Here is a 25,121-nt window from a genome sequence, read left to right on the forward strand (position 1 = left end):
GAGTGCAAACAGCCTTGCCTGCCCAATGAGGATGGGTGTTTTATAAAAGAGTGGGCTAGCTGGCCACTAGTCACAGTCACACTGGCAGTTGGAGCTTGAGACTGAGGATCTGCTGCAGTTTGGGGTGGAGTCTGCTGGCTGTGCTGTGAGGAGAGAAGGGACATGGGGCTGTGCAAGGGGCAGATGAGATAAGAAGTTGTTGTGACAGGGTTAGGTGGCTGGGTAAGGGACAGGATGAGGTTTAGCCAGTCATGTAGAAGGAAGAAGGAAACTTGCAGAGAGAGGAGGAGTCAGAGCTGTGTGGAGCTGCCTGTGAGGGAAGGAGTCAGAGTTGCCTAAGAGAAGTCCATTGAAATAAGGCATGAAAAGTTTTTAATAAAGGACTGCTGATGATGCCAGTCATGTCCATCTCAACATAATTACTACATCCCCCCACGTCCCCACCCATGTCTCAGTTCAATGTCTTTGTTTTTACCCCAAGAAGAACTTTTATTTTTTTATTTTTACCCCATGAAGAAAAATGAAAAGCAAATCAAGGCCAAAAGAAAGGGATTTCCTTGTCCATGCCAGCTGAGGATCCATGTACTTTGGTGGGAGGGAAGAACCCCACTGTCTCTAAAATCTTGGTCTTTGCTCCAGTTCATCAGTATTTGGCTGCAGAAGACACCCCTGGGCAATAGGAAATAAAAACCGTAGAATCACTGAGGTTGGAAAAGACCCCCGAGACCATTCAGTATTCCTGCATGCCACCAGAAGATAGGACTGAATGCAGAAGATTTTTTTTTGGCTTGAAGTCAACAAATCTGCTCTCCCCAAGGAATTCCCAATGTCAGTTTGGGCCCCAATGGACGTTCCTGCCCCTGCATTCATCCAGGTGTCCACAGGGAGCCAGGATGATGTGGAGCCCCCCCAGCCAGGTGTGTTCCCAACACGGATCACCAGGACCACGGATCACCAGGGTCACTGGGGAATCTCTAACTGATGTCTAGAGAGGCTGGACAGAGTTAAAGGAGTCAAGGAGGTTTTTACTAAAAGGCCTTCAAAGGATTCACCTTGGGCAGTACAAGAGCCCGGCCGTGGCTCTACCCAAGATGGACGAGCGGTCACAGATTTTCACACTTTTATCAGTTTTGGTCGATTTACATCTTGGGGTTAATTGTTCAATTGGAGCTCCAGGTTATGAAGTCCCATTCACCCAGATTGCTCTCCTCAATTCATTGTTGTTCACAATTTTTGGGCCTGAAGCTGCAACGGTGTCCTTGGCTCTCAGGCTGGAAAAGGATTGTTTTGTCTAACTAAGCTGTGAAGAGAACTTGCTAACACTTTATTTGAAGTTCAGAGTCACGCACTAGGGCAGCACAGAATCTGAAAAATATGAAAGTTGAAAATTAAGGCATCTTTTCCCCCCTTTAAAGGCTTAACAAGGCCTTTACCTTGTCAAGTCTCTATTCTAAATATTTGCTAATAATAGGTGTTTAATAATGGATAAGTATCTAAAATATAGTAAATAACAATAAGAAATATTTATCAGCAGATAAATATCTAATAATAGATAAATATCTAACAGTAGAAATGTCTTGCACAGTTGGCTATCATGCAAAGAAGAATAATGATTGTTATGAACATTTCTTTGGGCATAAAAGAGGAATAATTGAAAACATATTTTTATCTGCATCAATCTCTGTTCTTTTAGTAGTTTCCGGAGCAGAACCCTTCTTAACTCTGGAGCAGTGAATCCAGGATCCTTTGCCAGCAACTTTGACTGAGGTGAGGGTGGTTAGCAGGACGTGGAATGGTCCTCTCCACTTGGCTTGCAGAGGATCACTGTCCCACCACTTCACATAGACCCAATCTCCAGGCTGGAAGGGATGTGCAGGTGTGTCCAGTCCTATGGGTCTGGATAGCAGGATGTAATTCTGGAGCTTCTGCAATGTGGAGCCAAAGCCATTAGATATCTCTGTGAATCAAGTTTGCCCTTCATGTGAATTTCACCTGGAACATGTGGAATCTGATATGGCTGCCATACAGTATTTCATAGGGACTGATGTTATCCCTCCACCTCGGTTGGATGTGGATACTCAGTAAAGCTTCAGGCAAGGCTTGAACCAATGTCATGGATGTTTCCTGACAAAGTTTACTAATTTGTGTTTTGAGGGTCCCATGCATACGTTCAATTTCACCACTTGCTTGGGGTCTGTAAGGTGTGTGCAGATCCCAAGTAATTCCCAAAATCTGGCTCCCTTCTTTAACCACTGTTGTGACAAAGTGCTGTTCCCTATCTGATGACATCCCCAAGGGAACCCCAAACCTTGGAATTACATAATTGAGCAAAACTTTCACTCCTTCCTTGGCTGTGTTAGTGCGACAGAGGAAAACTTCTGGCCATCCACTGAAAGTGTCAACTAATACCAGTATGGACCAGTGTCCCTGTTTGCCTGGTAATGCTGCAAAATCCATTTGCCAGTAATCTCCAGGAAGATGCCTGGCCTTTGTTACTCCTAACACAACTCTTTTCCTCATATCAGGGTTGTTTCTACAGCAGATTTCATATTTGCTCACTACTGATTGTACAATGTCAGTAATTCCTTTTCCTATTACCTGTTTTAGATGTTTCAAAAGATTTTCAACACAAAAATGTTGAAATGTTTTCATGTCCTCTCTGGGCTAGCTGCCATCTGTAAAAAGCTCCCGATCTGGATTTTCCAGGGGCACGTCCTTCAGGTCTGGCCAGCTGGAATAGACCTCTTCAATTGTCTGCAAACAGTCCTGATCAGGCACATCGTCAGTTAAGGTGGAGGACAGAAACATGGCAGGCTTAACAACAGAAGTTGTTCCCAAGGTAACACCATCCTGCTCTAATAACAGCGATTGGTATTTAAGCATCCTATTCCCGGCCAGCCAATGTCCCCCCTTTAGTTTGTGTACAGCTGCTGTGGCATGGGGTGCATACACTACAATGTGTCACCCAAGTGAAACACTTAGTCTTAGAGAAATTAGGATTAGTTAAAAGTTAGTTATTTACTAGAGTTTATTAAATGGCGCTGAATAAACATAGGCCTTGCTGAAAATAATTAAGAGTTAGAAGTTAGAAGAAACTGGCCTTCAGATGGTTATCTGAAACTTAAATAATTTATTGACTGTCATTTTATGTTTGCTCAGCTGTGCTTGCAACGGGAACAGATGAAACTAGTAAGTAGTTTCAATTGCAAGCAGAAACTTATTCAAAGTCATGAAGGGAGGGAAAATTGGAGTTCTCCCAGAAGCCATTTGTATTGTCGTCGATAGAAAGGGTCGAGAGTTCAGGGCGAGGAAGACTCGCCTTTCTTCCTCTTTTTAAGACCCCTCCCCACAAAAACTACCCCAGACTTAATTCAAGAAGCCAACCACGCATGCTTAATAGCGATTCAAGCTAATTACCACAGGAAGCGGGGGGATGGGAGAGGCTGGTATTATGAATATGTATTTGTTTGATGCTTTTGTCAATAAATCGACTCTGTGATCACCTGTAATTTTGCAGTGTGTATTGGAGGGTTACCTCAGGCTGCTGTCCAGCACTGAATAAACATACACTTTCTAACTTTAAATTGTTAAAGAGTCTTTTGTCCGTCACAGTTGGGTATCAGTAATAGGCCAATACTCTTATTTTGGTAAATCATTTGGTGACCGCAGCAGGACTCTCTTCTCTCTGGCCGAGGGCCAGCGAGGTTCGGGACCCCTCTTGGGCGCCCACCTGGGATCTTCCTAGGAAGAGAGCTCCTTTTCCTCGCTGGCACCCCGGGGGAAAGAACGAGATCTGCCGGAGATACGGACAAAAAAGGTATGGTTAAAAATTAAAGATAACCACTTTTAAGAAAGGCAAACTGATAAGATGCTGCGAGATGTCAAGCGCGCAGTGAAAAAGCCTGAAGTGGATTTGTTTGTAAGTTTCCGTGGAATTTGGCAGTGGTTTGTGTTCCGGGTGAGATCAGTAACAGCCCCAGGAACTCTTGTCCCGAAGCGGGGCCGGTGGCGGCCGCCGGGAGCGGAGCTCGCCCGGCAGCGTGGGCAGAGCTGGGGCAGGGCAATAACAGCGTTCATGGCAGGGCTGTGGTACGGGAGCTGTGGTGGCTCCAGTTCTATCTGTGGTTTAAAAGCAGCGTGGTGGGCTTTTAGCTTGAGGGATCCGTCACGAGTGGTGGTGTGTGGGTGACTCCATTTTTGGGTTGCAGAATATGGTGATCACAGTCTGTGTGCTCCAGATGCGCGTGTGTTCTTGAGCGTGTGGATGGAACTTGTTTTGTGTGCTTAGACTGTGGGTTAGCGGTGTGCTGTATGCACTTTGGTTTGTGTGGTTTTGGGAGCATGTTCGCAAAGTAGTGTATGTGTTTTGAATTTATGTATGTGTAGGTTGTGGAAGAATTTTGAGATTTGCGGCTGATTAGCAGAAGGGATACACCCGGGAGGGCGGAGGAACCCAAAGCACTTGTATTACACTTGAATCGCGGCGGCTGGGCTGTGTGTGAGCTTTGGCTCTGTGTGTGTGAGTTTTGGCTGTGTGTGTGAGCTTTGGCTGTGTGTGTGAGCTTTGGCTCTGTGTGTGTGTGAGTTTTGGTTGATGCGTGTGAGCTTTGGCTCTGTGTGTGTGCAAGCAGTGAGATTGTGAACGGTGTATTACCGGGTGAGAGCGGCAGTTTTGTGTTTAAGCTGTTTGTTTTGTGTTTAAAGGAAGCGAGCAGTGTGGGTGCGGTTTGAAATTACATCCGGCACAGTCGGGAGTAACCCCGGTACCCGGTACTGCGGGTTTGCAGCTTTGAGCAAGATTTCTCGGTTTCCGTCCAACCCCGAAGTTTTAATTGCGGCTGTTTTAACTGCGAGAAAATATAGTTAGTTGTTTGTGAGGCTTTAAAATCACCAGTGTGTGGGGCACTATTCTGACAATTGTTGTTGGTCCCTAGGTGCGGAGGGGAGAGGCAGCGACGTGAGTTCAGAGCTACCCTCCCCCCGCAGAGGAATTGTGCCTTGGCCGAAGTTTGCCGGATTTTCGGCGTGGCTTTGTGAATATTCAGCCCAAGGTACAACGAGAGAGGTTTGGTTTGCCAGCGAACTGTGATCAGAAATTTGAAGGGGGAGAAAACGAATTTTTGTTTTGAATTTTGCCATTTTGTAAAAGTGTTGTGAGTGAAGTGTTTGGAAGTGTTTGGTTGTGATACATTAATTCCTTTAGAGGTGAATAAAAAGGAACTTTTTTTTTTTAGTTGTGTAGTGCGCGTTGTGAGTATTTTAGAAAGATATCGCCATTTTGTGGTGAAAGGTTTCATTCTTTAGGCAACACAGCCATCTTGTGTCAAAGATTATAATTGCAGAGCTTAAGTGATTTGGTTCGCTGCTTTCACTGTTAACCCTTTTCCTTCAGTTGCTTTTATCTTTTCCCTTTCTCTCCTGCTGGTAAAATTATATGCCTAGGAATAGAAGGTTCAGGGAGGGGGATCCCAGGCCAAAGGAACTTCCCTGTCCAAGGGGGAGCTGTGACTGTAACCCGTGGGTTGTGTTTCGTTGTGTAATTTGTCGACAACTGTGGGTCTGGCAAGTATACAAGTGGAGGATACCTAGAAATGGAATTTGCGATCTTTGTCACAGAAAGGACTAAAAGGCTACCCAGATAGTTATATGGATTTTATTGGTCACTGGTCAGGAGGCACACGGTAGCAATAGAATATTTGAGCTGTTAGAAAACGGGATTTCAGGAACCCCACAGAAACCAGCACAGATCCTTAGGGGTGAGTGTGCTCAGTGTACCTTTGTACCTGATTATCACCAGGTGAAGCTTCGGAGTTGGGACAAGATTAAAAGGCGTTGAGAGAGGAGGAACTCTCAGCATGGGGGCGAGTGAGAGCAGAGAGATTCCTAAAGACAGCCCCTTGGGATGTATTTTGACACGTTGGAAAGAGCTGGTGGGCCATGGTGGTACAGAAACCAAGAGAGAGCTTGTTAAGCTGTGCCCGCAGTGGTGGCCACTTTAAAGACTTGAGGAGGGGTGAAATGGCCACCAGCCAGGACGCTTGACTGTAAAAATTTGTTACAGCTAATGCTTTTACTTAGGCGTGAACAAAAATTGCAGGAGGTTATTATGCTGATGTTTTCCACCCTTTGGAATCACTACAAGTGGCAAAGGGATTGTGGGATTAGGCCACCATCTGACCCTTCAGTGTTGGCTCTGGAAAAAGATAATAAAGCTAACGGGGGAAAATCCAAGCGACGTTGCAGTAAGTGTTCAATAAACCAAAGATGCACACATCCTGACAAGATACATAGTATGGAAGCTCAGGAAAAAGAAACAGAAGAATTGCTTAAAAGACCCTCTAAAAGGCAGGAAAGGGGAGGGGTGATAGAGAAAGTAGATTCAGAGTAGCCATCAACTCCAGCCTCTATCCCCACTTCATCCCCTGCATCACCTTCCCTCGGGAGAACAGGAATTAAAGCAGGATTTCCCCCAATTCCCAAAGCATGAGAGCCAACCTGACTGTACCCACCGTCACCCCCAGTGACAGTGAGGAGGAAGGGCCCTCCCCACAGGGTCCCACAGCATCAAGGACCTGAAAACAAATTAGAGAGGCTCCTCTGAGGGAGACAGTAACCTCTGAGGGAACAACAGTGCCAGTTAAAGTTCCCTTTTCTGCATTGGATCTGGATTCCTGGGAAAAGATTGCTAAGAGTTATCAGAGCGATCCAATGGGTGTTGCTAAGAGAATGAAGTTTATGGTTAGACAGCACAGGCCTGGTTGGACTGACCTCCAGCTACTGCTTGATTCTTTAACAGACTCAGAGAAGCAGTTGGCTTTGAAGGTGGCTGAAGATCTGGCTGAGGATGATTGCAGAACAACACAGGAGGACATTAAGGATTTATTTCCCCTTCAGGATCCAGGTTGGAATGCTAATAGATCAGAGGGAGCAGCACAGCTAACAAAATACCAGGAATTAATAGTGAAGGGGCTGGAAAGAGCAATTCCTAGAACCATAAACTGGTCAGCCCTGTATGCTATTAAACAGGGTCCCTTCTGAATTTCTAGACCCGTTGTGAGAGGCAATGCACCGACACACCACCCTGGATCCTGAATCCGCTGACGGAACACAACAGTTAATCACAAAGCAAGAGGCCTTGGATTGTTCCAGGGGGTCACAGAGACCTGATGAAGACTCTCCTGACTTCATCCTTCGAGACCACTGACCCATTTCGAGAGCACCGACCCAATTCAAGAGAAAAACTGCGCACACGTGAAGGACGAATGGGCTCATTTTAATATGGGATGGGGATGGGAGGTGCTGGGGTTATGCACATGTATTGTATGTAAGATCTTGGGCAATAAATAGAGGGCAAAGAACCTTGTTCGGGGCGGTCACGCCTTTGGGAGGTGACTCCCGTGCCGGTGAATAAACACACCACTTTGTAACTTTAATTAGTTAGAGGGTCTCCGTCCGTGATTATTCCGGTTTTTAAGGATTCAGGCCCCGGCTCAGGGGGTATCACAGCCCCCCCGTTCCCCGCTGTGGCGCTTTCCCACCCCCCTTTCGGGTGGCTGCAGCCCCCGCTGCTCAGCGCCGCCGGCTCAGGCTCCCGTTCTCCCCGCGGGGCCCGGAGCTCCCCCCCCGCCGTCTGCTGCCCGACTTGGGAGCTGCCTCTGCACTGCAGCCACAGGCGGCTCTGCGCTCATTTCGTCCCAAATCATTTTCCGGTGATGATTATCCACTTCTTCACTGATTTGAGGCTTATCAGCTGTTGCAGACACTGGGATGATGGTACAATGTTGTAGTGCTTGGTAATCCTGTAATTTCAGATGTGTTATTAATTATATCTGTTATCAGAAATGTTTTATATTGTTGTATCTGAATTATTCCCGATTGCTGTAAGTGTTTGGTTTTACTATATATATTGTTTTGTTTTGATGTTCCCTTCATGTTCAGTGCAAGAGTCACGCATGCTGTTTTTAAAACAAAGAAGGGGAAATTAACTCCTAAGGAAATATGAATAATGCAATATTTATACAAAAAAAAAAAGAAAATATTTTTAGGTAAACCTCATTAATTGAATTTACAAAGACTAATTAAGTCATTAACTTAAGGAGAAGGTATGCATGTGTTTTTATCATCAACAAGTTCAAAGCAGTCACCTGTTCATTCAGCCAAACATCAGTTGCCTCCAAGAAAATGAAGCCCAGTGAGAAGAAAAAGAACCTAATCACCATGCAGCCTTCGTGGCCAGAACAAAACCAGAAGCAGGACTGCCAAGACATGGCTGTGTCTGGAAATTTACAGGCAAATTGCCAACAAAAGCCTTGTGTCAACATCATGGTATAGTGTTCCTACTAACCTTCCTCAGTTATTCCCTGTTCCAGGATCCAAGAGCACTTGGATTCAGTGATGTCAAAGATTAACATTTCCAGCTAATGGACTATTTGGACTTTAAAACAATGGTCATTTATTCCCATTTCCCTAGGAGACACTGGACATTATTCTTTTGTTTTCTCATGCTGTGAAACCCTGTGTCAATGACATGATAGAATTTGCTAAGTTTTGTTGATTGTAATCGGTCTTTTGTGTATCTTATCCCATATCTAAGAGATAACCAGTGATAAACTTAATGAGATACCACCCTCACAAGAGAGAGCTATTTTATCATCAGAACATATGAGCCTTCCTTGAATTAATGAAAAAGGGTGAGATGTTGCAGTCAGGTAGACAAATTATAAAAGGCTTCATAAAATCAGGTCTTGCTCTCTGCTAAATTAATAGCTAGCCTGTCATTTCTATGTGCAGCTAAGTAACTTGCTTGTTCCCAGTTGAAAACAATCTTAAGCATGAAAACAATGAACACAACAAGCTATTCTGGTAAGAGAACCGTTTGCACCTGCAAGAAATAAGAAATCTGTCGTGCTGGGGACAAGGACGTTCATTCCCTTCCAGGAGCCCAATGCCCGGCTGGGGCTCCAGGGCAGGGGGTCCTTGAGCAGCTGCCCCAGAACCTCCGCCAGGGTCTCCCAGCGCAGCCGGAGCCGCTCGGCCTGGGGTCCCCAAAGGCCTCAGCGAGCCCCAAGTCCCTGCCAGGAACCCTCAACTCCCTCCAAGCCAGCATCCCCCACAGCCCCTGCAAGTTCCCCCCATGGCACCGGCCGTGGCCGTGTCCCCACATGTCACTGGCCATGTCCCACCATGTCCTCACCCATGGCTGTGTCCCCACCATGTTTCCATCCCTGTCACTGTCCCCCACATCTCCATCCATGCCCGTGTCCCCCCATGTCCCCACGAATGGCCACGTCCCCCTCCATGTCCATGTATCCCCATGTCACTCTCCATGTCTGTGTCCCACCATGTCATTGTCCCCCCATGTCCCCACCCATGTCTCAGTTCTGTGTCTTTATTTTTACCCCGTGTTGGATGTTTTAAAGGGATGAAGAGAAATGAAAAGCAAATCAAGGCCAAAAGAAAAGGATTCCTGTGTCTGTGCGAGCTGAGGATCCACGTGCTTGGGAGGGAGGGAAGAACATTTTTGGAGGAGTTTCCACCCCACTGTCTCCAAAATCTTGGTCTTTGCCCCAGTCAATCACCATTTGGCTCCAGAAGATACCCTTGGGTAATAGGAAATCAAAATCCTGGAATCACTGAGGTTAAATGTAGTAGTTTTGGTTCATTAATTTGAATTTTTTTGTTGTGAGAGAGGATTAAGAAGTAGACAAAAAACAGGTTTTACTTTAAATGGTATAGAGAGAAATTTTATTACTAGAAACTATAAGAAAAAACCCTTAGAAGAAAACTTTAGGCTACAGCTTTTTCTTCAATACATTTTTTTTAATACTAAACACGTACAAAAACAACTCAGTCTACCATCTCTAAAATAGTTTTTCACTCATTTACTTGAAAGAGGAGACTTTTTTTCAGTCTATGGAGATTTCTTCATAAGAAAACGGATTCTTCTTGTTTTGATATTACAGTGATTAGCTTCCCAGGAGAATGGAAATCTGATTACTATCTAAAAATCCTTTATACAGACTAACAATTTTTCTCATAACTTTTATTGAGGACTATATTAACTTCTGATGCACAGTTTAAAGATTATAACAGTTTAAACAAAACCTTACTTCATTTTTGAGAATAGAGTTTTTTCCTTTTTGTTTTATTGGGGGGGACAGCAGGGGTTTTCTTATTATTTAAACCTAGGAGATTACTGCAATTTTAACATTTGTTTACTTTAATATTAATGCTTTTCTTTATATGTACAGTTGGAACAGTCATATTCACTTCAAAATATTTTTACATGTTTTAGAGGAAACAAGAGTTTTTTCTCCATAGTTTAAAAAAAAGTGAAATGTTAGTTCATGACTTTTCTCCATTCTTTATTTCGAAGCTGACTATTCCTTTTGTTTGATTTCGGTGTTTTTATATTGCTTCTGTGCGTATCACTATTTTGGTGGGTTTTTGGTTTTGGTTTTTTGGGTTTCTTTTGTTGTTTTGTTTGTTTGTTTGGGGGGGTTTTTTGTTTGTTTGTTGTGTTTTTGTGTTTTTTTCTACCATCCAACACCAATCCTCCCATTGGGGATGGAGCTGGAGCAGAGCACGAAGCTCTTCCCACACTCGGGGCACTCACAGGGCTTCCCTTAGTGGAGACTCCGTTGGTGTCGGGTCAAGTTAGAGCTGTCTGAGAAGCTCTTCCCACACTCAGGACACTCGTAGGGCCTCTCCCCAGTGTGGATGCGCCGGTGCCTGATGAGGGTGCAGTTGTGCTTGAATCCCTTCCTGCAGACGGGGCAGCGGAAGGGCCTCTCCTCTGTGTGAATCCGCTCATGTTTGAGGAGATTGGAGCTGGTCTGAAACCTCTTCCCACACTTGGGACACTCGTAGGGCCTCTCCCCACTGTGGATGCGCTGGTGGCTTCTCAGGTGGGAACTCTGCCCAAAGCTCTTCCCACATTGCAAGCAGGTGTAGGGCCGTTCCCCTGTGTGGATCACCTGGTGCTCCATCAGATGAGAAATAGTCCTGAAGCTCTTCCTGCATTTCCCACACTCATAGGGCCGTTCTCCAGTGTGCATCATCTGGTGCCGGATCAGCTGGGACCTGTAGTTGAAACCCTTCCCACATTCCAAGCACTTGTGGGGCTTCTCTCCTCCAGGAGACTTCTCCACCAGCTCTGAGCTCTGCCTGGATATCCGGCCGCCTTCGCGGCTCAGGGAGGGTCTTTCCTCCTCGCAGCTCCCTGGGCTGGGTTTGCAGCCCTCCTCGTGAGGGATCTCTGGGGCTTTTCCTCCTCCTCCTCCATCTACCCACGGCATGGGAATGACAAATCCTAGTTTGAGGGGAAAAAAAAAAAAGAGCACCTTGGGCTGGGGGTTCCTCCTTCCAAAGTTCATCTCAGGAAGTCATTTGGCATCTTGTGTCTATAAGAACCTCCAAAACACCACGATTCAGCACAAAAATTATCCAAACATCAAGACATAGATCAAACACTCCCCAAAAAGTAAGTTTCAGCCCAAATCCCCCCCAAAATATAAAGATTCAGCCCCTGCAAAAAACCAAAGCACCAACATTTAGCCCTATAAAGCTCACAAACAGCAAGATTCACCCCTGTGAAAATCATGGATCATCCTCTTCGGTCACTTGCTGCATATGGGGGGAGCAACGCTCCTGGGGCTGTGGGAGAGGCTACATTTACAGGGAGGGGTGGAACATTGTGCTGCTTCTCATTTCTGACCCTCCTGCGGTGTCCCTACTCTTCCTCACACTCCCGCCCATTATTCTTCTTTCTCCTGCACAATCCCACCTGCTCCTCCCACGTGCAGCGTTTGACCATTTTGTTCTTCAACCCCGCTTCTCCTTTCCTTCTGCTGCTGCCCCCAGGCCCAGCACCCACTGCCGGCTCCCTCTTCCCCCCAAACCCACAGCATCCCAGCGCAGGGGCAGCCATGGAGCTGGGGCAGCTCGGGCTGGGGCAGCGCTGGGCTCTCGGCCGCTCCCGCCCGCACTCGCTCCCCACTGCAGCCGCTGCCGCCACCACAGCGCGGGGGAGCCCGGCCTTGGCGCTCCCCCCCTCCCACCTCCCCAAATTCCCATCCAGGGGGGCGCTGGGGCCCGGGCCGGGCGCAGGTGGCTCCAGGTGGGCAACGCTGGGAGCTGCGGCTCTGCCTGGACACTGCTGCGTCATCACCGCCGCGCGCTCTCATTGGCTCAGCGCTGCCCGAGGGGCGGGGCTGCACCAAGCCGGGACACCCTGCTCCAGGGGGGATGGCCCCAAAACGGGGGACCCCCATGCAAGGAACAACAGCAAAGGGTCTCTACAAACACATGCTGCGAATCCGCTTGGACACACGGCCGGGGCGTGGACATAAGGAAGTGACAGCAGAAGCCATCAGGGTCAGAAAATGTTATTAATTGACCACACAGACTGCTGCTCAGCCAAGGTCCTGCTCAATTCATGAACTCCCAGAGGAAGAACAAACACTTAACAGAGCCATGAATATCGCTAGCTATTCAAAAGTGGGGTGCATATTAACGGGGGGGGGGGGGGGGGGAATACAGCAGGTGCATTGGAAAGTCTGTACCTCTCAAGAAGTTCAGCCAATGGGAAAAGAGAGAGGGAGATGCAGCTGGGAAAATTAGGATGAAAAGGATGCTCTGTCTACTAACAATTGCAGAGACCCCTTGGGAAATGGCCCATTGACTCTCCCTTTTTTTTTGAATGAAATTACTTTTACAGGACTCCTCTGTCTTCTTTGTGCACAGAATCCTCTGGTGATGTGAATTGTCCCACACACCTTGGGACTCGACCGGAATTCCTTGCCCCGTCCGGGGCGGGGGGGCAGTGAATGGAGCTGAAGGTGCCTCACCCAGTTTGGGTGATCGGCTCCCTTGTGTGGCTGCGGCGCCGGGCATGGACTGGGTACCCGAGAATGACCAGGAGACAGACGAGTGACAGATCAGGGGGGCTGGGAAGAGTCGGCAGCCAGAGAGCACTGAAAATCTCAGCAGTGACTACAGTGGGATCTTCGGGGACTAAACATGGAAGGGCACCCATGGAGGGTAGAAAGGGAAAGCCACGAAGGGATCCCGGCAAAAGGGATGATGATTCCAAAATATCTCTGAAGGGTCCCTTGCGAGCATGGTGAGGGAGTTTGCACATTCTCCCAGAGGTAATCAAGGACATGGACACCTAGGGAGTCAATAACGGAAGTCCAGAAGGGATTTAGACAACAGGGAATGGATGGTGTTGGTGTGCTGGGAAGGGATTGGGTGAAGGGGAGTGTGCAGGAATATGGTTCATGAAAGAGGCAGCAGGAAAAATCTATGTGGGAAGAAAATGGATGATGGAAAAGAGGAAGAAGAGAAAAATACTGAGGATGGGGATGTTTTTCAGCAGGCTCTCATCCTCAAGAGTTACCAGCTGCTGCAGATCCTTTGTATCCCCGGTTGCCAGGACAGGCACACAAGGAGGTCAGGATTGCAGGGGGTTTCTCTGTGCTGGGCAGCGGCAGGAGCGGGCGCAGAGGGGCGGCACCGGGAGCACGGGCTGGGGGCCTGTGGGGAGCTGCGGGGCCGGGCCGGGGCTGTGGGGCAGCCGGGGCTCAGCGCCGGGCGCTGCCTGAGCCCAGCACCCCCCGGCAATTGCAGGCCCGGCAGTGGCCCCCGGCCCCCAGGAGGCTGCGGGACGCCCCGGCCGCTGCCCGGCCCCGTGGAGCTGCCGGCCCTGCACGCCGGGGGGGCCGCGTTTGGACACTGCGGCAGGACAGGCACCGGCTCTGGGATACGGGCTGGCCACGGCAGCCACAGCACAAGGAGCAGCAGCACAAAGGAACAGCTGGGAAATGGGCATTGGACGTGCAAGCATCCAGATTAGCTTTTAAGCGTTTTCCTTGGGTCACTGCAGAAAGGAATGATTTAGCAGAAAGCTCAGCAGCTGTCAGAGGATGAGCACCCCCAGGCACTGAGGGGGCTGCAGGAGGGGCAGAAGAAGCCCCTGGAGCACTTGGTCACAAAGGCACAGCAGGGGAATGCAAGAAGGGAGGAGGAAAAGGCCAAGGGGAAGGCAAAGGCCATGGCAGAGTTTCTACAGCCCCTGAGGGATGAACCCCAGGGCCCAAGGGGGGCCCAGCACCCAGGGGCTCTCACATCCTTACATCATCTTGAACCAGGTGCCCTCCTCACACTGACACCATTCAGTCCTTGATGGCAAAGATGCTTTCTGGGGATGCCCACTCACACAGGATGGCAAACTAGAATTTGCCTTTTAGTGGGAGTAAGAGGTAGAAGGGAAAATGGAAAAGACATGGACGGTCCTTCTGCAGGGATGCACGGAAGCACCAGCCTTATTGGGGCAAGCCTTGCAGAAAATATCACAAGAATTTACCCCACCCCCAGGGATTGGGTTAATGCAGGATGTGGATGACTTGCTGCAATCAGGAGGACAAGAAGTGGCAGAAGAAGCCTCTGTGAAATGACTCAATGTTCAGGCTAAAAAGCATCTTTGAGTATTTGAAATAAAAGAGGAAATGGTGGAGAAAATAGTTAGACATATTTTGACTGAAGGTTTGTGGCGTATTGACCCAGAGAGGGTCTGGAGAATCTCAGAAGTAATCCAGGACTGAAAAGGAGGTGCAAGAATTCTGAGCATTAATAGGAAATTGCAGGACCTGGACTGAGAGTTCTCTCTTCTACCCATAACATTGTATCACTTTCTAAAACCCAATAGCTTCAATGCCATGGTATGGACAGAAGAATAGCAACAAATAAAATGAAATATAACAAAATGATTGGTGCCACAGCTATGGCTCTTCCATACTCAGAAAAAAAAATTGAATCCTAGGTGTGTTATAAGTACATGTTATATTATTTACTTTTTTCAAATATTACAATGAGTGCTATATGGTGGAAAACTTTGCTGTATGAACATAGTTTATTTTAGCTCCGCGATTAACAGAACTTAGTTGCGATAAATATATTTTTTTGAAGTACAACATTTTGACGTAAAAAGCTTTTCTTCATGTAACTAACTCAGAGAATGGTAGAAAAAATAATCAGGAAATTCTTCACATTCTTGGACTCTGAGACACCAGAACCCCAGGTAGGGAAAAATAATGATTTACAGGTTGAGGGAGAATGATTCTGAATAATGCATGAAGGTCTATGAATATGCAACATGTTGCTGCATTTAGGAAGTGTTTTCTGAGTCAGTGTGTGCCCTTGGCTGAAGGCCAAGCATCCGGCCATTATAACCTTTGCCCAGAGCCAGGGCAGATATTCAATTCTCTCCCTTGGAATTGATCTTTGCAATTCCTTACCCTGGGAATTCTCCACCTAGTGCAGGGTGGAGATAAGGGATGTATATTTCAAGCAGTCTGTGGCCAGAATCCTGTCTCTTGTGAAATCTCTGCCACAGGAAGCTGGGCTGGCACAGAGCCTGCCTTGGCACTTTGCTGTTCACAGCATCCACCCAGGACTCTGCCTCTCAATTACACTCACACACTGGGCTGCCTGAGATTCCACTGGTGGAAAATATACCAACTCTAAACTTCTATTACATTCTATTTTACTAGTCAGGCTCGGTCTGCCTTGTCCCAGGAAAGAAATTTTAAAAGGTATTTTTATGGACTGTTAGACCACTCAACAGAGATGAGTTTAACATCTCAACAGACTGGGAATAGCCCAAAAGATACCAACAAACAGAACGACATTTAACAAAACATCAAGGAAACATCAGCAAACATCAAGGAACACCCACCCCAGACACTGCCCCTGGCCCAGATGGAGACACCTGGTCTGGAAAAGACTGAGAAGGAAATCCAGGAATGTGGATCTAATTAACATCAGAAGAGAAGAAATCTGAGTGCAATAGGAAACCAAACACTAAGAACTACACAACCTGGAAGCAATGAACACTAAACCAATGGATTTCACTGGGTTCAGACTTTAAAACGTTTAGGAAAAATCTAGTAAAATTCACATCTCATGGAATGATTTTCTCTGCATACCCGGGCTATGTGTGGATGAAATTATTTCTGTTGCACATCCTGACCAGGATCAAGTAATGCCTTGACTCTCTAACATTAAGATATTGTTGGAGAGTTTTTGTTTTTCCTGCAGTTTCAGTGACAAGATTACACCATTAGAAAAATTCTGCATAGCAATCCTACTTTTATATTCTCAGTTGGGTTTGGACCAGGGGTGTGAGAATCACTTTTTACTCCTAGGAGAAGAAGTAGAAAAATCTTGATTGCATTAGAATTTCTTTGTGTGTATTTGTGGGTGGCTCTTAATGATGGCAGAATTTCAGAAAGGGTTTCTTGATGCTCACCTTTATGTTGCATTTTGCAAAACTAGAAGAGTATTAATGGTGAGGCTTTAACACATAAACAGTTAGTAGAAAATTGTTAAAAAAAAAAAGAGAAAAGAAAAAGAAAACAGATTGTGGGGGTGCACTTGTGGATCACCTAATGTCTGCTCAGGAATAAAAGCATTGGATCCAGGCACAGCCAGGTTGGGGCTTTAGAAATGCAAATTAACACTGATAGGGCAATGTGTGCACAATGAACCAGGATCTTCATGCCTGTGCTGTCACTGTCCAGGTTATATAGGGTGTATTGGGGCACTGGGGTGTTTTTGGTGCCACAAGTTCAGGGAAATGAGTTGGAAATCCAAGTATGTGGTGATTTAATTAGAGAAAAGTGGTCAATTGATGCACCCCTGGATGGAGGGAGCACCCAAAAACGCAAAAAAGATGAACAGACACCAGAGCCAATCCTACAACACCATGGACCAGCCCCTGGGAACCCTAACGAATTCAGATCAGGACACACAAAATCCATCCATACTTTGAGTGGCATAATTAGGATAAAAAGCTTCCTCGAAATAATAACCAACCAGACAGCTCCAGCTCCTGACCTTCCTGACGACCAATCCACTGAAATAAGGAAGGAGACATTTCACCATGGGATAGGATCAGATTATCTATTAACAGAAAGAGGAGGTGTTTACGGAAAATTACAAGACTCAAACTGCTGTTCGCGAATAGATGATAACTGAAAAGCGGTGAAACAGATAACAAAGGAAATAAGAAAATAGCTCATATTCTGGAGAAACGATGGGAATGGGACACGTTTTCGTGGTTCCCTGGCAGACCACGGCTTAAACGAATGCTGCTCTTCCTGTGATGTGCTGCAGCAATTCTCAGCTTTTTACCATGCACGACACCTTGCGCCAAAGAGGATGCAGGAAAAGAGATTGAGTCAATGCAAATTAAAAGTTTCTAAAGGCAATTCTTGAGAAAATGAGAAAAGGAGGGATTGAAAGCATTAAGATTAATATCGTAGTAGGGGTGAATATTAAGAGGGACATGCAGTAGGCGGATCGGGAAGTCTGAACCTTCCAAGTACCTCAGCCAGTGGGGAAAGGGAGAGGGAGATGCAGCCGGGAAAATGAGGATAAAAAGGAGGCTGCGTTTCAGAGTCCGCATGGCAAATGCCGCATGGCCTCTCTCTTTGTTCATCAATAAAGTCACTTTTACAGGACTCCTCTGTCTCCTGCGGGCACACAAACCTCTGGCCACGGGAATTTTCCCGCACAGCCCCGGGCACAGGGCAGACACCTCTGTGCCACCCACAGCAACCGGGACGAGCCAGCGCTGCTCCGGCACCGGCTCCTGCCGAGGCCCCAGCGGGAAGGAGACCGCGGGCAGCCGCTCCCGCAGCGCCCTCAGCCCAGCGCCAACACGGGCCGGCACCGGCACAACCAACCCGCCAGAGCCCCCTGCCGCCCCCGAGGCCCGCAGCGAGCCCCGAGCCCCCGCACAACCGAGCGCGGCTCCCACCTGCGCTGGGGCCGCCTCCGAGCTCCGCCGCCGCCGCCTCCCCGGGCTCCGGCCGCTGCCGCCGCTGCCGGGCCCGCACAGACGCTGCCACAATGGCGCCTTTGCTGCTCTGCCCAATCAGCGCGCCAGAACCAGGAGTGACATTGGCACAATCAGCCAATGGCAGCGAGGGCCGGGCTCTGCACACGGCCCAGCCTCGGCCCGCGCTCTCAGGGCCCCCCGGGCTGGGTGAGGGCAAAGGCGGAGATGAGGAACAGCCCTGGAACGGGCCCGGGCCCGAGGCGCCATTGGCCTGGAAACACAAACAAAGTTCTCCGCAGCTCCCGGCACGCCTTTCCCAGCCCTGCGTGTTCGCTGCCTCCGGCTCAGCGCGCAGCCCTGGAGCCTCACTTCTCCTACCCCCTAATTAGGAGCGTCTGTGCTTGGCTTTAATTTCCCCCAAAAAGGGAAAACTGCCCCACAACCCCTGTGGATGAGTGGGAGAGGGGAGAGATTTCTGGCAGAAAACTCCAAAAACTCAGAGCAGGATGATGAGAAGTAAATGAAGACCCTTCAAACCAGCTTTCCACACGCCTCCCTCTTTCCAACTGCACCTCCTACCCCGGCAGTGCAGGGTGGGAGAAACGACTCTGACTTTGTAAAATTTTAAAGGTTTATTAAATCTTAGCAAAAAAAATACACCAAAAGACTGAATAAAGAGAAAAATCAGCGCTGGGAGAACAGGACTAAAGCAGCAGACCCGGGTCTGATTTGGGGGTTCAGGGGGGTCCCCGGGCCGCCCCCGCCCCCTCCGATCTCGGCCAACGGGTGCGAGCGGCGCGGCCCCGCTGCTGAGCACTGACCCCGCCCCGGGGGCCGCCGGGACCCCCCCGAAAAAACCCGCACCTGCACCCCCCCCTTCAGTCCCTCCGACCTTCCCAGTCCTGGGGGAAAGGGAAGGACATGGGGCGGGATCACCCGGAGACCCCCGGGGTGAGGAGCAGGAGAGGGGGGGAATTGGGCTCGCGGTGAGTGGGGGGTCCCGCGTGAGGATTTCGGGGGGGTTCGCTCGAGGAATTTTGGGGGTCCTCGTGCAACGGATCCTCGTGCATAGGGCTCCTCTCGTGCCACCGTCTCCTCGTGTCACCCAGACCAGTTTGGGGAGCTCTTTGTGTCACCCAGATGAATTGGGGGGCTCCTCGTGTCACCGAGGGCTCCGCGAGTGACACCGAGAGCCCTGTGTCACCAAGAGCCCCTCAAGTGCCCCCAACTCCTTGTGCCATCAGGAGCTCCTGGAGTGCCACCAGCTCCTCGTATCACCGAGAGCCCCTCGTGCCACCAGGACCTCGTGCCAGAGAATTTGGGGAGAGTCTCTGTGCCACCCGGAGCCCCTGCGTGTCACCAGCCCCGTGCCAGGGTCCCCAGTGTCACCGGGGTCTCTCTCTGTGTCACACACCAGGAACCGACCCCCCCTCCGAGCACCAGGACCCCCGAATTTAACCGTCCTCGTGCACCGGGACCCCTCAGGACCCTCGAGTTTCCTCTCTCCCCTCCTCGTGCACCGGCATCACCGGACCGCCCCCCCTTTCCCGAGGAATCGCCGGAGACCCCCTCCATCAATCACCGGGCACCGGGACCACCAGAGGACCTCCCCCATCAATCAGCACCGTCACCGTGCACCGGGACCGCTGGATCCCCCCTCAAACATCGCCAGCCCCGGGCACCGAGATCACAGGAGACTGCTCCATGAGTCACGGGACCCCCCCCGTCACGCATGAGGACCACCGGAGACCTCCCCAGGAATCACCGGACACCCCCTCACGAATCACCGGGCACCGGGACGCCCCCTCGGGCACCGGGACTGGACCCCCCCCCCCGTGTACCGACCACCCTCCGGTGCACAGGGCCCGGACCCCCCTTTGTGCCTCCCCTGCCCATCCCGGGGATTCCGCCCCTCCCCTTTGACTTCCCCCGGGAACAGGAGCGGGAATGGGGGGGGCCGTGCGCTGGGGGGGCACCGGGGTGTCCCCAGCACCGGGGGGAGTCCCTTGGGACTTATCCCCCCCTCCTCCGGTTATCACCAGGGACCCCCCCTAATTTACCGGGGCTCCCCCTATTCACTGCCTCCCCTTCACCGACTGCCCCAAAGCGCTGGGACCCCCCCCTCACTCACCTCCCCTCCCCATCCATGGGACCCCCCCCACTCACCGCTCCCCCCCCCCGTCACCAGGACCCCAAAATCCATGGGACTCCCCCCACACTCATCAAGGCTCTCCCCAAATCCATGGGACCCCTCCCTCCCCCCCACTCCCCACCCCCTTCTCAGCACTCCCCGGGCCCTCCCCATTGATCGAACGCCCCCATGGCCCCCCCAGCCCCTCGCCCTCGCATTGGGCCCCCCCGGGGCCGAGGCAGAGCCCTCCCTGAGGGACACCCCTCATCCCCGGCCTGCAGCCGCCCATGGAGCCGCTGACCACAACTCCCTGCCTGCGTCCATTCGGCCAATTCCTCTGGCCCCGCACAGCCCAGCCTGCAAAGCCAGGCCTGGCACTGTGGGGCTCGGGGGGTCTGTCCTGGGCCACTGGGCCTCACAGGGCTCTGGGCACAAGAGCGCTGTCACACACTGAAATGTTATGGGGAATGGCTTAAACGCTGCCAGGAAGGAGATTTGCACATTATGGCTAAACTGAATAAAGAGGCTGAGACCAGCCCAGCCCAGCCCTCCTTCACCTGACTGCAGCTTTGGCCTGGGACTTGAGCGGCCTAACAGCACCTGAGGTACCATCAAGGTGACACCATTGATCAATTGCCTCTGGTCTAGGGACAAGGACACAAAACTGAGGCAGGAGAATGTATCCAAAGAAAGCCAAAGCCAGCAGCTGTCCTGAAAATCAGCTTGGGCCAGGCTGGGGCTGGGGGAGGCCGTAGCCCACAGGCTCATCTGCTGAGGCCACGTTTGCACACACTGCCCACAGCCAGCCAGGGAGGAGGAGAGTTCTGGGGCTGTGGGGGAACCTCTGCCCACAGGCACTGAACACCCATCCTCCCTCACACAAACTGGCTCCGCTGGAAAATCCCCAGCCCGGGAAGGCCACATCCACGGCACATTGCCGTGAGGGGCAGCTGAGGAGGTGCCAGAATCCATCCAAGAGCCCCAAAGCGCTGCCCAGACTCACTGCTGAGGCCTTGCAGCAGAGCACTGCTCCTGATGCAAAGGGATGCAGCAGAGCCAGAGGCTGCTGCCAGAGCCTGTGTCAGACTTGTCCCTGCCAGGGGAGGAACCTGGGCCTTCCCACCTGCCCCAAGTGTGTATGGACCCCCTGAACTCCGTGTTTGTGGGGGACCCTGAGCACCAAGAAGACAGAGATGTAGAGCATCCACAGGACACTACTGGGATCCATCTCCAAGGGGTCTGTGGATGCTCTCCATCAGAGAGCAGAATTCCATTGGGATCCACAGAGTGGTGCGGTGCTACATATAAACTATGTACATGGCCTATCTTGTTCTAACTGAAAAATGTAAGCAATATTCTTAACTCTAACTCTATTATGTCTGAAGCCAGGTTCTTGGAGCCTCGAAGGAAACACTAGCATGTCTTTCAACCTTCACTAGAACATGTACTACTTCTCTGGCGTCTAAGACCTTTTACTCACTAAAAGCACTTAAAACTTATTCCATTTACTTACTTATTGCTCCCTCGTGCTACAACCTAAACCTTCACCTCTGCTTTATGTGTGAGAGGCTTAACACATTTCAGTCCATCTCAAGACTTCAATTCAATCCCTGCACTCTGATTTCTCTCTGAAGGATTCAGAGAAACTCTTGACTTAATGACTCCAACACATCCCCACATTGATTTTAGAGGAGTCGTGTGTCCCACATGCAGCCCCGCTGTCATTCAGGCCAAGCACAGCTGCTCCAGTGTTCCCAGTAAAACTTCCCAGTTCACCCCAGTCCCGTTTATTGGGGGGCGGGACTGGGGAGGGACCTGGGGGGACCCCACTCCTTACAAACAGAAAATCCTGGATTTGGATGAAACACTGGCTTGGGGTGTGCTTTCTTGTCCTCCTCCCTTTTGCCAACTCCTGCTGTTTTCTGTCTCTCTGTGAATGCTAATTTTTGCTGTACATTTTCCCTCAGATAATTGAACTGCTTACTATATCCAATGTAACAGTTGTTCTTCACCCAAATTTAACACGAGCAGGTGCTACTTCTCTTTCAGTTTAGGATCAGAGCTTGAATGCAGTGATTTCCAAGTGAATAAATTACCTTTCCCTCTTTCAGTCGGAAATGAGCTACTGCCACCTGCACTTGCCCTTCCCTTCCTCTCCTGAACCACCGAACAGCCCCACTGGGATGGCAGGAGCTGGGCCTGGGAACTGCTGCCTTTGGAGTTGCATCTCCTCCTCCCGTGGCCGCTGCTCAGAGCCCAGAAGTGCTCTGAGAACTTGAAGTTGTGGCAGCTGGGTTAGAGCCTACATGGGAGGAGGAGAAGGTTCACCAGAGCCCTTCTCCTGCCGTGCCAGCTCCAGGGCAAGGAGTGCAATGGAAGCCAGCCAATGTCCAAAGCCCATCTGCTCTGCCAGTTCCTGTGGGAATGAGCTGCTGCAGAGGGGAAGATTTGGGTGGGAATGTGGTTCTCTAAGAAGGCCATAACTAAATGCTTGCATGGGGATTTTGGCTTCTGGAGCAGTGGGGTAGGGCTGTTGTTGGTTCCTACCCCTTCATCCCATGATGATGTAAGGGGTGAGGGATGCCATGTGTGCTGTGCACTGGCAGTGATCCTCAAGAAATCCTATGAATCCTCTCCTTCGAGCTAGTCAAGCTCCTGGAAATAACAGGACAGAAAAAAAAATAAAAAGGGGCTCAGTTTTGTGCCCTTCTTCCCTTGTGGGGTGAGGGGCAGGAGGCAGAGGTCCAGCTTGGTCTCTCTCTGACCTTTCCTTTGAGACAACACTGTCTGCTCCCACCACAAAGGCACAGAGGGTGCTCTTTGCCCCCAGCAGTGGGGAGTGGCTCTGCTGACCCCACTAAGAGTGCTGGAAGATGAGTCTGTGAACGAAACAGTTGAATATTGCCTAGAGGGGGTAGCAGGCAGTAGATGTGCCACCATTCTCTTTCCCGGTGAAAGAGAGAAGGGGACACTGAATGGTGATCAAAATCCAATTTTTACTGAGCACTACATGTGCTTATATACCATTTACAGGAAGACTGGTAATATTTTCCTGCAATCACATAGACAAACCTTAGACAGACAAACTCTCACATAGACAAACTTTACATTTGGACTCAGTAAAATCTTATTTCCCATAACCCAGACTTGATCCAGTCCTCCTGCAGTCAGATCTCTCTTTGCTCTTGCCAGGCATCCTCGTTGTCAGGCTGCATTTGCTGATTAAATCTGCTGTACTATCAGTCTCATTTGCATTACCCATATCCACATCTCCCCCGTTTCTTTTAACTAAAAATACACTCTTAAGCGATTTGTCGATTAAATTCTTAACACACTGTAAAATACAAGGAATAACTACTACAATGCATAATATGATGCCTAATACATACAAACCTATTTTAACTAAATTCGTAGCCCAGCCAGTGAGTCCCCAGTGCCCTAAGAGCCAGTTCAGCCAGTCGTACCCATGATCTACCCGAAGTTTATTGACACCTTCTTTCAGGGCTTGAATGCTGGCATAGATGGGCTGGGAGTGGTCAGAAAGGTTAAGGCGACACATCCCATCGAATTCCTCAGCCACAGGCGGCGGCGGAGCTCGGAGGCGGCCCCAGCGCAGGTGGGAGCCGCGCTCGGTTGTGCGGGGGCTCGGGGCTCGCTGCGGGCCTCGGGGGCGGCAGGGGGCTCTGGCGGGTTGGTTGTGCCGGTGCCGGCCCGTGTTGGCGCTGGGCTGAGGGCGCTGCGGGAGCGGCTGCCCGCGGTCTCCTTCCCGCTGGGGCCTCGGCAGGAGCCGGTGCCGGAGCAGCGCTGGCTCGTCCCGGTTGCTGTGGGTGGCACAGAGGTGTCTGCCCTGTGCCCGGGGCTGTGCGGGAAAATTCCCGTGGCCAGAGGTTTGTGTGCCCTCAGGAGACAGAGGAGTCCTGTAAAAGTGACTTTATTGATGAACAAAGAGAGAGGCCATGCGGCATTTGCCATGCGGTCTCTAAAACGCCGCCTCCTTTTTTATCCTCATTTTCCCGGCTCCGTCTCCCTCTCCGTTTCCCCACTGGCTGAGGTACTTGGAAGGTTCAGACTTCCCGATCCGCCTACTGCATGTCCCTCTTAATATTCACTCCTACTACGATATTAATCTTACTGCTTTCAATCCTTCCTTTTCTCATATTCTCAAGAATTGCCTTTACTAACTTTCAATTTCCATTGACTCAATCTCTTTTCCTGCATCCTCTTTGGCGCAAGGTGTCGTGCATGGTAAAAAGCTGAGAGTTGCTGCAGCACGTCAGAGGAGGAGCAGCATTCGTTTAAGCCATGGTCTGCCAGAGAACCACGAAAACGTGTCCCATTCCCATCCTTTCTCCGGAATACGAGATATTTTCATATTTCCTTTGCTATCTGTTTAACCACTTTTCGGTTATCATGTGTTTGCAAACAGCCGTTTGCGTCACTTAATTTTCCACAAACTCCTCCTTCTTCTGTAAGTAGATAATCTGATTCCATCCCATGGTGAAATGTCTCGTTCCTCATTTCAGCGGCTTGGTCAGCAGGAAGGTCAGGAGCTGGAGCTGTCTCCTTGGTTATTATTTCAAGGATACTTTTAAACCTAATTATGCCACTCAAATTATGGATGGATTTTCTGTGTCCTGATATGAACTCGTTCGGGATCCCAGGGGCTGGTCCATGGTGTTGTAGCATTTGTTCTGGTGGCCGTTCATCTTTTTCCCTTTTTTGGGTGCTCCCTCCTGCCACGGCTGCATCAATTGAACACTTTTATCTTATGAAATGATAAAATGTTTGGATTCCCAACTCATTTCTCTGGACTAGCAAAAACACCTCATTGCTTTGGGGAGAGGGATGATCCCCCCCCACACTTTTTTTCATGAAATTTGCTCAATATTCTCCGTTTGCTGTTTCCCTTTGCAGCTTAACCAATTTCTGTTGCAGTCAGATATCCTCACTATGGGCTCTGCCTTTAGTTGTGCCAATTCCATCTGTGCAAGCAGGCAGAGCTGGGGGTGAGGGGCAGATGGACTCAGGGAAATTCCTCCCCCTGGCAAGAAGGCCCTTGGGCATTGTCCACACTTTTCCAGAGCAATGTTAATTTGCATTTCTAAAACTCCTCTCCTGGCTGCCTGGAACTAGGATTTTCTTCCAGAG

The 25,121-nt window shown here is 49.8% G+C and overlaps 1 long non-coding RNA gene across 3 annotated transcripts; it reads left to right on the plus strand.

The window, feature by feature from the left end:
* The first annotated feature begins 1,801 nt into the window (after nucleotides 1-1,801).
* On the plus strand, nucleotides 1,802-8,685 carry LOC148218120 (uncharacterized). 3 transcript variants are annotated; one of them, XR_015800584.1, is made up of 4 exons: nucleotides 1,803-3,919; nucleotides 4,935-5,051; nucleotides 6,797-6,901; nucleotides 7,047-8,685. It is a non-coding gene; the product is annotated as an uncharacterized LOC148218120 (long non-coding RNA). The 3 variants fall into 3 exon arrangements; XR_015800583.1 differs by having other exon boundaries at nucleotides 1,802-3,919; nucleotides 6,797-8,681; XR_015800585.1 differs by having other exon boundaries at nucleotides 1,803-3,817; nucleotides 6,797-8,682.
* Nucleotides 8,686-25,121: the final 16,436 nt, after the last annotated feature.

Source organism: Sturnus vulgaris, unplaced genomic scaffold (genome assembly GCF_052056855.1).
Source record: "Sturnus vulgaris isolate bStuVul1 unplaced genomic scaffold, bStuVul1.hap1 Scaffold_195, whole genome shotgun sequence".
NCBI lineage: Eukaryota > Metazoa > Chordata > Aves > Passeriformes > Sturnidae > Sturnus > Sturnus vulgaris.